Source organism: Solanum pennellii, chromosome 5, assembly GCF_001406875.1.
Source record: "Solanum pennellii chromosome 5, SPENNV200".
NCBI lineage: Eukaryota > Viridiplantae > Streptophyta > Magnoliopsida > Solanales > Solanaceae > Solanum > Solanum pennellii.
In genome coordinates this window covers 64,238,888-64,250,801 of record NC_028641.1, presented here as the reverse complement: position 1 = coordinate 64,250,801, position 11,914 = coordinate 64,238,888, and the positions used below count along the sequence as shown (strand labels likewise).

The 11,914-nt window shown below is 35.6% G+C and overlaps 1 long non-coding RNA gene across 1 annotated transcript in view; it reads right to left on the bottom strand.

Annotated features, from left to right (window-relative positions):
- Positions 1-898: 898 nt before the first annotated feature.
- LOC114077285 overlaps positions 899-11,914 on the bottom strand; it is a 34,309-nt gene continuing 23,293 nt past the window's right edge. Inside the window, exon 3 of the long non-coding RNA XR_003578416.1 lies at positions 899-1,173. This is a non-coding gene — a long non-coding RNA (uncharacterized LOC114077285). The remainder of the gene's footprint in view (positions 1,174-11,914) is intronic.

The window sequence follows — 11,914 nt, the reverse complement described above, 5'->3', positions numbered from 1 at the left end:
TTGTGCTAGGAGATTTTCGTGACCTTAATTCATCTTCAAATCCATTATTACACTTAAAAATGATCTTAGCTCATATGAGCAATTTAAGAATTACACAATACTACCACAAATAAATAATAGTTTTGGCCGTAACTTAATTATTTTTTGGGTGTTACAATATCTCCCCCTTAGGATCATTCGTCCTCGAATGATGGTTAACCTGAGCTGGAAGGGAAAAAGTTAATCTTACTTTCTTTTTGACTTTTGGGCTTGTCTACTAACACAGGTGGAAGGGTGTTACAATATCTCCCCCTTTGAATCAATTGTCCTCGATAGAAAACTTATATGTAAATAAGAATAGTTCAGATCTTAACTTAGAAAATTTTTGGGGTGTTACACTAGATCTCACAAAGCAACCTCTTCCCCAAGAAAAGCTCACTCCAATAGACACAACCAAGTACCTAGAGACATCTGTTAATACACAACTTTATGCTCCTTATTCTCAACTTCTTACCAGTTGTTTTTTTGCATGACACCTCCACACAAAAGCCTTTATTCACATACCAGTAACACAAAACAACATATAAAACATTCAATTAAAACAACCACTCCCATCCTTTTTAAAATGCACTCCTCCACCTATAACACCAAGTGACCCTTCTCTTGCATAACCTGCTGCCCCAATTCCCCTACAACTGTAAAGACCGCAGAGAACACCCTAGATGTTACCGGCGTACTCGACCCCGAAGGGGTATTATACAAGCCCTTAGGATAATTATCACTGCATAAAAAAATTGAAATAATGCGTAAAAATTAAAACTTGACGTTTGAAATATACTCAGACTTCTTTCTTATGAAGTTTAGATAGAGTTCTCGTTTAGCAATATAAGCAATTTCACTTACATAGTCTAATATTGTCTCACAATCACAATCTATAAATAATAGTTCAACAAAACTCACAATCACCATCTAACAACAAAATTCTACAAATAGGGACCTTAGCCCTTTAGACACAATAGTCTTTAGAACAAATGTACATAAGAAAAGATTTACTAAGTCTATTACATCAATAGAGAAAACATAAAGTGGTATCAAGTGCATATGTCCTCGGATCTTTGAGGACCTTCCACAAGCCTTGGAGATGAGAAGTCCAATATTTCTTCAAGAGTGGAGGAGCAACCATCTAGCCATAACCTATACTCATAATATAAAGGGAGAAAAGGGGTTAGTAAAAATAATGCACTAAGTATGGAGAGATGCATAAAAACCATTAAAAAGATGAGAAAGGTATATATATATATATATATATATATGCATTTATGAGGCTTATGAAAGTAATTTACGTCGTCAAGACAACACATAAGACAATACTTTAATAATGTCCAAACTACAATGAAGGCATGACCTGAGCACTTCCTAGGGTCCACTTGTGCAATATAGAGTTGGCATCCCATATTACCAACCCTACCAACCATTCCCATATAAATCACCTTCGCCACACATTTTAAATTTATACTTATGTAGACATGTTATCATAATTATTTCATTACTATAATTAACCACCTACAACAATCTCCTAAGCCTACTAGTGCAATGTACAAGAGAAGTCTCATACCCTCACTTCTACTTAGTAAAATCATTAGAATGTAATAGAATAGTTAATATTTCTTCATTACTTCTTTATTTAAGGTACAATAACTGACATAGACCATGAAAGCTTCAATATAATCCGGTATCGTAAATCCCCACATCGAAAAAGGGTGTTCTACTTGCAAGGTAGAACTTTCATACTAGCTACTATGTTGATCCACTATCTATGTTCTAAGGGGGATGTAGGTAAGGGATAGGGAGATTGCCTCTAAGTACTCTACCTATTGAATTAGCAGAGGAGTCCCTCTGTCATGAGTATCACTAGGATTACCCAACCTTTTGCATTAACAGAAGGGTCTTTTCCTTATTGGCCATATCATGTTGTTGCTTAGTATACTTTTCCAACTTACTACCATTGTTATTTTGAATGTATCTACATGTGTGAAGAGTAATACATCTTCATTCAATAAGATTAAACATAAGCTCTTAGATTTATTAGGTGAGAATACATTTTCATCCTAGAATCATCATATATATAGGGGTAGCACTTCCACAATCTCAATTATAGTTTTTTCACGAGGACTATAACTTCAATCAACACAAGAGTCCAATTTCATTATACACAATTCATGCCACACCATAGACAAGATTTAAGAGAATGAAAATCATACCAATTACCTTTCATGCATCCTCCTATAATGTCATACATTGCAAGTAAATTTAGAGTCTATGTATAACATTATTGATCATATATATAACCCTAGAATTTACCCTCTTTGCAAGATTAGGAATTAATTATCATGAGTACCCTTAGTTAAATCATAGTTCTCATGGAAGAAAAGATTCTATAGCTAGATGAGTTTCAATTACAATACTACATGCTCATATTTACTTAATTCTTCCATCAACATTCATGAACTTTAGGTTATAGGGTGCGCATGGGTTCTTGGAAGATTTTCACAATAGAATTCATCAAATAATCCCAATATAATCATAATATACGGAAAATAACATTAAGAAAATGATTTAGGAGTGAACCCATGGCTAGATCACAAAACCCTAGTTTCTATCACATTATAGATTTCAAAAGTAGAAGTTTTGAAGGGCTTCATGGAGAAACTGGTCAATAAATAAATATCCTCATATCTTAATTGATGTTTATCCATGAAATTGAGTGAAAAATGATTAGTCTTGAGTGCCCTAGCATGAGTTATTCCTTGTTCTTCAATGGTGGTCTAGAGAGAGAATCTCTGAGAGAGGGAAAGTGGGTTTTGATTTTTGATTTGGAGTTATGAAGAGTTGGTTGTTTTTAGGAGTTAAAGTCTTTTAATATATTTAAAATTACCAAATTAGACTGACAACACATTTATTTGTCCAAGGGTTTAATTTACCAAACCACCCTTGGCTCGGCAGAATTATGCACCAGTGCATAGGCTTGACCGATGGCCCCCAGTGCAGAATTATGCACCAGTGCAAGGCGTCATTTTGTCAGAGAGGGTCGAATGGAGCCTTATATCAAAGAGTCTAAGTGTGGACTCACGAATCCAAATGAGGGAGCATGAGTCAATCGACGGGGCGTCAATGCCCTTCGTTGATTACACATTGTTTTTAGATAGTTCTTAGGGTCAAATGTTGGGTCCTCCTCAAGGACCCTTATGGGTGTTTCTTGGGGATTCGTACCTGATGTTTTGACCCTAAACACACTCTAATATATGTTCCACACCTTTCCACAAAATTGACCTTTTTCCAACTCTCTAAACCCTCCCATAGGAACACTCGTCACCGAATGAAACTTAAATCTTTTCATAGGGAGAGAAGAGACTCAATACTAGAAGCCCAACCAATCAAAAATAACAACATGAACATAATCATTATGAGCCGCAACTCATAGGAGGAATAAATAAACTCCATTCAACACAAACCAATGCACTACGCATAGCAAGTCAATTCACAATTCACCACATATAAGAGCTAACAATTTATATCACATAATGAGGAGCTACCTCTTCAATTTCAATATGAGCTCATCATGAATATCAAAGAGTTACCATGCAATTTCTTCTTCTCAAGACAATAACTAAACATGCTCATTACAATCTCAAGAAGGCAAATACACATATTTCATATAAGTGCAAGTAGAACATTAAGTTATTTTCTTAACACTAATTTTACATAAAATTTTACAAAAACATGTATATACTTAAAATAAAAACAAGTCAATTTCCATATTATGCATAATTTTTATTTTTAAGAGGAACTACTTACCTCAATTATTAAATATAGGCAGCAGAAATAATTATTTATAAATTAAACAATAACTATGTCATCTATTATTTTTAATTAATTTGAATTTATTAATTATTTTTTAAAAGAGCGACGGACGACATATCGAAATCCGTCGCTTTTTGGTCAAAATTTATGATAAAAAGTTTAAGTAAAGTGGTTGACAATGTCTCTTAGTCCGTTTCTTTTTGGTAAAAATGTTTGTAAACTATTTTTAAAAAGTGACGGAGAAAGAGACGATGTCCGTCATTTACCTTAAAATATTTGGGAAACCAGACTCAAAATTTCCCCATTCCTTCATTCTCTCTGAGAACCACTATGTGTCGTCGCCTTTACTGATGTCAATGACATCGCCACCTTTAACGATGCTCATGACGTCGCTTGCTGTCATCATCGACGCCTGTTGTCGCCACCGATGATATCTGCTCTCTCCATTGTCTAGTTCTCCTTTAATTTAAGGTAATAGTTTCATCAAATTAGTTTTTTTTTTCATTTGAGTTATATTTGATTTTGTTAACTAGTTTATTGAATTTGTATTTATTGATTCTTAGTTTGAATGATTGATTGATAGTTAGTGAATGAATCAGGGTGTTTTGGTTTTAGGACTAGTTTGAATTAGGGTATAATGACTAGTTTGAATTTGAACTTTAGGATTAGTTTGAATTCCGTATTTTAGGAGTAGTTTGAATTAGAGATTTTGAGACTAGTTTGAATTAGGGTATTTGAATACTTGTTTGAATTTGGGATTTTGGGACTAGTTTCTTTTTTGTGATTTTAGGACTAGTTTGGATTGAGGAATTTTAGGACTAGTTTGATAAAAAATGATGAACAATATAGGGAGACATTGTTGATAATTAATTATTAATTGTATAAATATATTTGGCGCAAAAATCCGCAAAAAAACGACGAACTAAGAGATGTCATCCGCCACAGTTTTGTAAAATAATTTAAAAATTAATTATTTTTATTAAAAATCGAACAGAGAGTGTGACAAATGGCGTCGCTTTTTGGAGCGATGATATTCGTGGGTTTTTAGCATTTTTTAGTGAGGGTTCACGCTATGCCCTGACTTAGATTTTCATGAGTCATTCAATCCCGTTGTCAAACAAACGACTTAAGGTTGGTTATATTTATAGTTGTGAAACACAATTGGCCAACCCATCAACTTGATGTCAATAATGCTTTCCTACAAGGAAAATTGAACGAAGAAGTGCTTATTTCTCAACCCTGAGGATTTATTAACCCTCATTTCCCAAATCCTGTTTGCAAGTTGAGGAAGGGTATTTAATGCCTCAAAAAATACCCCGGGCTTGGTATAATGTTATGCATGAACATTTTCTGAAAATGAGTTTTATCGGAAAAAAATCTAACCCCTCACTCTTTGTAAGGAAGCAAAAGGATGTAACTATATAGGTTCTTGTCTATGTTGACGACATCATAATCACTGGCAAACATCCATAAGTGATCAAACTGTCATCATTTTCATGGCTGGATTTTCATTGAAAGATTCTTGGCTATCTGAACTACTTCTTGGGTATTAACGTTAAGCACATACGAGATGGTCTATAATTCTTTCTCAATTAAAATACATTCTAGAAATTCTTTTGGAACTGGATATGGAACATTACAATGGTGTTTCTACTGCCATGTGTTCTAGTGTACCACTTCGAGTGGCTGACGGTAAGCCATATACTGATGCGACTCGCAACTGGCATACCCTTGGTAAATTGTAGTAGTTGTCCCTCACACTGCCTGATATATCTTATAAAGACAATAAATTGTCCTAATTTATGCATGTTTAGGCATTCACATTATTCGCATCTCTGACTTTAATTTGTATATGTATACTGATGCGGACGGGGCTGATCATCCGAATGACTGAATCTCTACATCAGGTTACATTCTTTCTTTGGACTAAATCCAATCAGTTGCTCATACAAACAAAAAATGTGCATTAGCTCGCTTATCCACCGAGGAAAAGTACAAATCCAACCCCAATGCGCTTACAGAGCACACTTGGGTAAGAAACATACTTCATGAGTTACATGTCACAATTTTGAAGATGCCAACAATCTACTGTGACAATGTTGGAGTGACTTATTTATCTCAAAACCCGTGTTTCATAACCATATGAAGCATGTTGTTGTTGATTTTGAATTCGCTCATGACCAGGTTCAAGATCATCGAGTTCATGTTACTCATATTCATGCTTCTGATCAACTTGCTGTTACATTCACCAAGCAACTGCCTATATCAGCATTTACTAGGCGTCATTCAAAGTTAGGCATTGTTGCACCTTGCCTAACTTGAAGGGGTGTATTAACTATATCTGTTGGTTACAGTAACAATATCAGCTGGTTGCAGTAACTCATAGTTCCTATTATCTAGCATTAGTTAGTTGTAGATCATGTGACGGTGGTGGCCTGCACTTCAGCATCATTTGGTTGAAGAATATGTCTGTAATAGCTTGCTGCCACACTTAATAAAATTTATCTTTAGACCTTCGCATCTTAATCTTTATATATATATGATATTGCACCGGCTCTCAGAACACCTCAAGTGCGCATTCGATGTGAGAACCTGCTTCTTTATGTCAATGTGACCACCTTCCTGAATTAAATGATTCTTCGAACTCACAAAATGTTCAAGTCCCTAATTATCCTCATGGAAGCAGCTCTTATACTGGAAAGCAAGAAGAAACAGTTCACCAATGAAAGCTAGAAACAACAACTCACCAACGTTCTTAATTCTATACCATTTCTATAGAATTAAGTCCTCCCTTGTCCAATGTTCCAGGTAATGACCTCTTTGTGGAACATCCCTCTTTACTTTGTGTTGCACCTTCTCCTGAAATCGATTTTATTGCTCTATTTCGCCAGATATGGAAATAAAATACTCACCCAATGCTCACCTGAGCTAAAACACAAACTTTTCCTAATCCTACCTTTCAATCTCCCTCAATTACAAAATTTCTTGATATCCTGATATCAATAAATCAAGATCAATTAAACCACTCTTTCTAAACCACATTGGTTGACTGCTATGAATGAAGAGCTCGCAGCCCTGAAATCTAGTGGCACATGGATGTTGGTACGTCGGTGACCTCATATGAACATTATGTGGCTTTAGATGGGTGTTCATAACATAATTAATGCCGGATGGGTCAGTGGAGCGCTTTAAGGATCGTCTCATAAGGTTACAGTCAACTTGATCGTATCAACTTTGATTAAACGTTTAGTCCGATCGTCAAAGCTACAACCATTCACATTGTGTTGGCCATTGCAAGCACCCTACATTGGGAGATTAATTGGGTGTCAAGAATTTTTTTTACATCGTGATCTCAAAGAAACTGTTTTCATGAAGTAACCTACGCGTAATGTTGATCCTGTCCATCCAAATCATGTAGGCCTACTTAAGAAAGCTTAATATGGTCTTAAGCAAGCACCCACAGCTTGGTTCCAAAAGTTTAGCTCTTACCTCTTTCATCTCGGTTTCACTTGTAGCAAATCTGATCCGTCTCTATTCATCGTACATATATTCTTCTCAAGGTCCTATATTGCTTATACTTTATGTTAATTATATAGAGTTAATTGGCTGCAATCCAGCACTTCTTTGACAACTTATTCACGAGCTTCAATCATATTTTGCAATGGAGGATCTGTGAGCTCTCCATTATTTTCTTTGTGTTGAGTTTCATAGCACCAAGTCTGGACTATTCCTTAGCTAGTGTAAGTGTATCTAAGATATTCTTCATTGAACAAAGATTCAAGATCCTCGACTATTCACACTCCACTACATCTCAAGCATAATCTCCATGAGTTAATAGGTTCTATGGTAGATGCTACTGAATATAGAAGCATTGTGAGTGCTTATCTATATCTTACTCTTGTTCGAACTAACATATCCCATGCTGCTCTAAATATCTTCTCTTCTAGTTTATGCATTTCTCGACAAAAGTTCACTAGTCTGGCATGAAACATGTTCTTCATTATATTGCTGGTAGTCCCTTTCTTGGTCTACACAGTTCCTCCCAATCTTATCTCAACTTGATAGGGTTCTCTAATGCTGACTAGGCTAGTTGACCCATCTCTCGGCAATCCACTACAGACATTTTCCTTTTTGTTGGTTCCAATTACATTAGTTAATATTCAATGAAACAAAAAATAGTTTCTCGATCTAACATAGATGTTGAGTACTGTTTCTTAGCATATTTAGCTCCTGACCTCACATGGGAAAATTTTCAGGGATATTAGGATCTCGTTGTCTCATCCCCCTTTGTTGTTCACAGACAATATTAGTGCCCTTCACCTTAAATTAATCCGGTATGCATGCTTGAACAAAGCATACCGAGCTTGATTATCATTTTGTGCGGGAAAAAGTTGTCCAAAGTGATGTGGTGACAAGGTTCATACCTTCATTGCAACAGATTGCAGATATTCACCAAACCGTTGCCTAAACATAAGTTTAAAGTCTCAAGCTTCAAGCTTGGAGTGGTACAGAATCCCACCACCCGCTTGTGGGGGAGTGATAAACCATATGACCAACACTAGAATGTATACAGTATATCTGTGTATGTTATTAATTAACTAAAACACCAAGACGAATTGAAATCTGAAAAAATATCAACTTTTATTGAACTTCAAGTTGACTAAATAAGTAGAGGGACAGTTCCACTAACAGATAACATGGAGTCATGGACTTCTAAAAGACTGCTAACATGCCTATAAAATAGGTTAGAGTTGAAATTCTGACTTTTGCTAAATCTGATGCCATAGGTTAGAGTTCCCTTAAGATACCTAACTACTCTTTTGGCGGCCATCATGTGCAACTCACTTGCACAATTTAAAAACCTTGATAAAACACTCACATGAAACATGATGTCAGGCCTTGTTGTTGTGAGATACATCAAGCATCCAATTAAGTTTCGATATACTCCTTCATCAGCTAGTTCAACTCCATCATCCTTTTTCAGCTTTTCTTTTTGACTCATTGGAGTGATAACACTCTTTCATTCTTCTATTCTAAATACTTTTAGAATCTCCTTCATATATTTCTTTTGACAAATAAAAACTTCATTCTGAGTTTTCTTGATCTCCATCCCTAGAAAATAAGTCATCTCGCCAAGATTAGTCATCTCAAAGACTTTCATCATTTCCTCTTTGAATTCCTCAATCAGCCCAGAATTATTTCCTATCACACGTAAATCGTCGACATACAGAGAAATGATAATAATGTTAGAGGCAACTTTCTTGACATAAAAAGTCGATTCACTTAAGCTTTTTTTAATGCCTAAGCCTAGCAAATGATTATCCATTTGGTTGTACCAAGCTCTAGGAGCTTTCTTTAGTACGTATAGAGCTTTCTTTAACAGATAAACCATATCTTCATGTCCTTGTATGTTGAACCCTTCTAGCTGCTCAAGTATATATCTTCCTATAGTAGACGATACAAGAAAGCAGACTTCACGTGCATTTGAAAAATCTTTCAATTTTTTTGTGCCGCAATAGGCAAAAGCATCCGAATTGTATCCAATCTTGCTAAGGGGGCAAAAGAATCAGAAAAATCTACTCCCCAAACTTGTGCATAGTCTTTCACCACCAATCTAGCTTTTTGTTTGTTTATCGAACCATCTGGATATAACTTTGTTCGAAAAATCCACGTAACTCCAATCACTTTTCTATCTTTGGGTCATTCCACGAGCTTCGAAGTTTGGTTCTTTTGTATCATGGTCAGCTCCCCTTTATTGCATTTGTCCAATTTTTATCCATTTTTGCTTCCTCATATCCTGCAGGTTAAAAAATAGCAACATTGCATCTCTCAAAAATATCAGAGAGAGACCTTGTTCCCCTAATAGGTTGATCATCCACCAAGTCATCATAATCAAGTTGTGAATTATGGTTTTTAACTCGAGATTCCTTATTCCATTCCCATTTCTCATCTTCAAGGAATTGAAAATCTCTAAACAATAATCTTTTCTGATTGAGGTTGAAAGATCCTATAAGCTTTAGAAAATAAACTATAGCCAATGAAGATACCCAAATATTCCCTCTTATCTAGCTTGTCTCATTAAGAAAAACATAGACATCCAAATATCTTGAGGTTTTTCAAAACAGGTTTGACACCATACCATGCTTCAAATGGATTATTTCCTTCCATTGCCCGCGTAGACAGTCTATTCAGCAAGAAAACAACAGTGTTTGCTACTTCAGCCCAGAACTTCTTTGGTAGATTCTTCTCATGCAACAAGCATCTCGACATCTTCATGATTGCTCTATTTTTTCTCTCACTCACTCCATTTTGTTGTGAAGAATAAAGGACATTAAGTTGGTGCTCTATTCCAGCTTTTTCACAAATAGAATTGAACATATCTGAGGTACATTCAGTTCCATTATCTGACCTAGTGACCTGAATCATGCAACCACTATTATTTTCTATCCAAGCTTTGAACTTCATGCAAATTCCAGCAACTTCAGACTTAAACTTCATAAAATAAATCCAGCACATTCTTTTTAGATCATCAATGAAAATAATATAATGCAGCTGTCATTGAGTCATGGAGTTCTTTGTGGACTACGATCATTGTGCAACTTTTCTGTAGCTCTCCCAGTTGAACTTCTAAATGGATGTCTAGTACGCTTGCCAAGCACGCAAGTCTTACAACTTGACAGGTTCTCCTCCAAGTTTGGTAGATCATTTACCATTTTGATCCTATGCATAAACAATAAAGCTTTGTGATGAAAGTGCCCCAACCTTTTGTGCCACGTTTCCGCTATAGTGAGCTGGCTTGGAAAAGCTATGTGTTCCTCATTCAATGGATTCAAGGGAAAAAAATTTCCCTGCATTTTAATTCTGAATATTTCTTGACCACTAGGATCACTGATCAGGCACGATTTATCTTCAAATAATAATTTAAATCCATTTTCTAGAAGTTGCCCAACACTTAATAAATTTTGATCAATTTCAGGAACAAATAAAACTTCATAAATAACTGTTATACCTTTGTAACTTTCAATTGCTACAGTCCCCTTTCCTTTCGCTCGGAGGTATTCTCCATTTTCGATCCTAACTCTTGATTTAACTGATCTATCAAGTTCTCTGAAAATCTTTACATCACTGGTCATGTGGTTCGTACAACCATTATCAACAATCCAACTTTCACTTGAATTTGTGCTTGCGAAACAGGTGGCCACAAATATTTGCTCATCTTCTTGTTGGTCTGCAATCTGTGCATCATTTGGTTGTTGTAATCCCTTCTCTTTGCAGATAATCTCACCATGACAAAGCTTGTGACACATTCTGCATTTCATATCAGGTTTTCTAAAACACTTGATGTGTGGATGATTTTTCCTCCCACAATGTTGGCAGGGAGGATATTTACCTTCTCTATTGTTGCGAGTTGCAGTAACACCATTTCTCGTTGTTGTTGCTTTGTAGTTCCCATGATTCCTTTTCTTTCCTTTTCCTTTGTTTATCCTGGCAGTTGAACCGAATTTCAACTTGGGTTGCAAGGAACCTTCAATGGATCCCTCATGCCTGATCATTCTTCGTTGTTCTTGTGCCTGCAGTGCAATCAATAACTCTACCAATCTATGCTTAGACAGATCTTCAGTATGTTACAATGAAGTAGTAGTTGCCTCATATCTCTCAGGTAAAGTTAAAAGTATTTTTTGAACTACTAAATTATCAGAAAGTTCATTTCCAAGTATCTATATCTTATTGACAGCCTACCATAAATCATTAGCCTCCAAATAAACTTGCATTTTCACTACCTATGGTTGATAGTTTTCTCCATCCCAAAATTGGTGGAGCCATAGTAGAAAAAGAGCTTGCATTCTCCATTGTTTTAATGGCATTTACAGAGATTATTAAATGGATAAACACTCAGAAAAGAACCTCGCCAGTCTCACACAAGTCCCTTAAGAAGTATAGCTCTGATACCAATGTTATTAATTAACCTAAACATCAAGATGAATTGAAATCTAAAAATATTATTTACTTTTATTGAATTTCAAGCTGATTAGATAAGTAGAGGGGAAGTTCCACTAACAGAGAACATGGACTC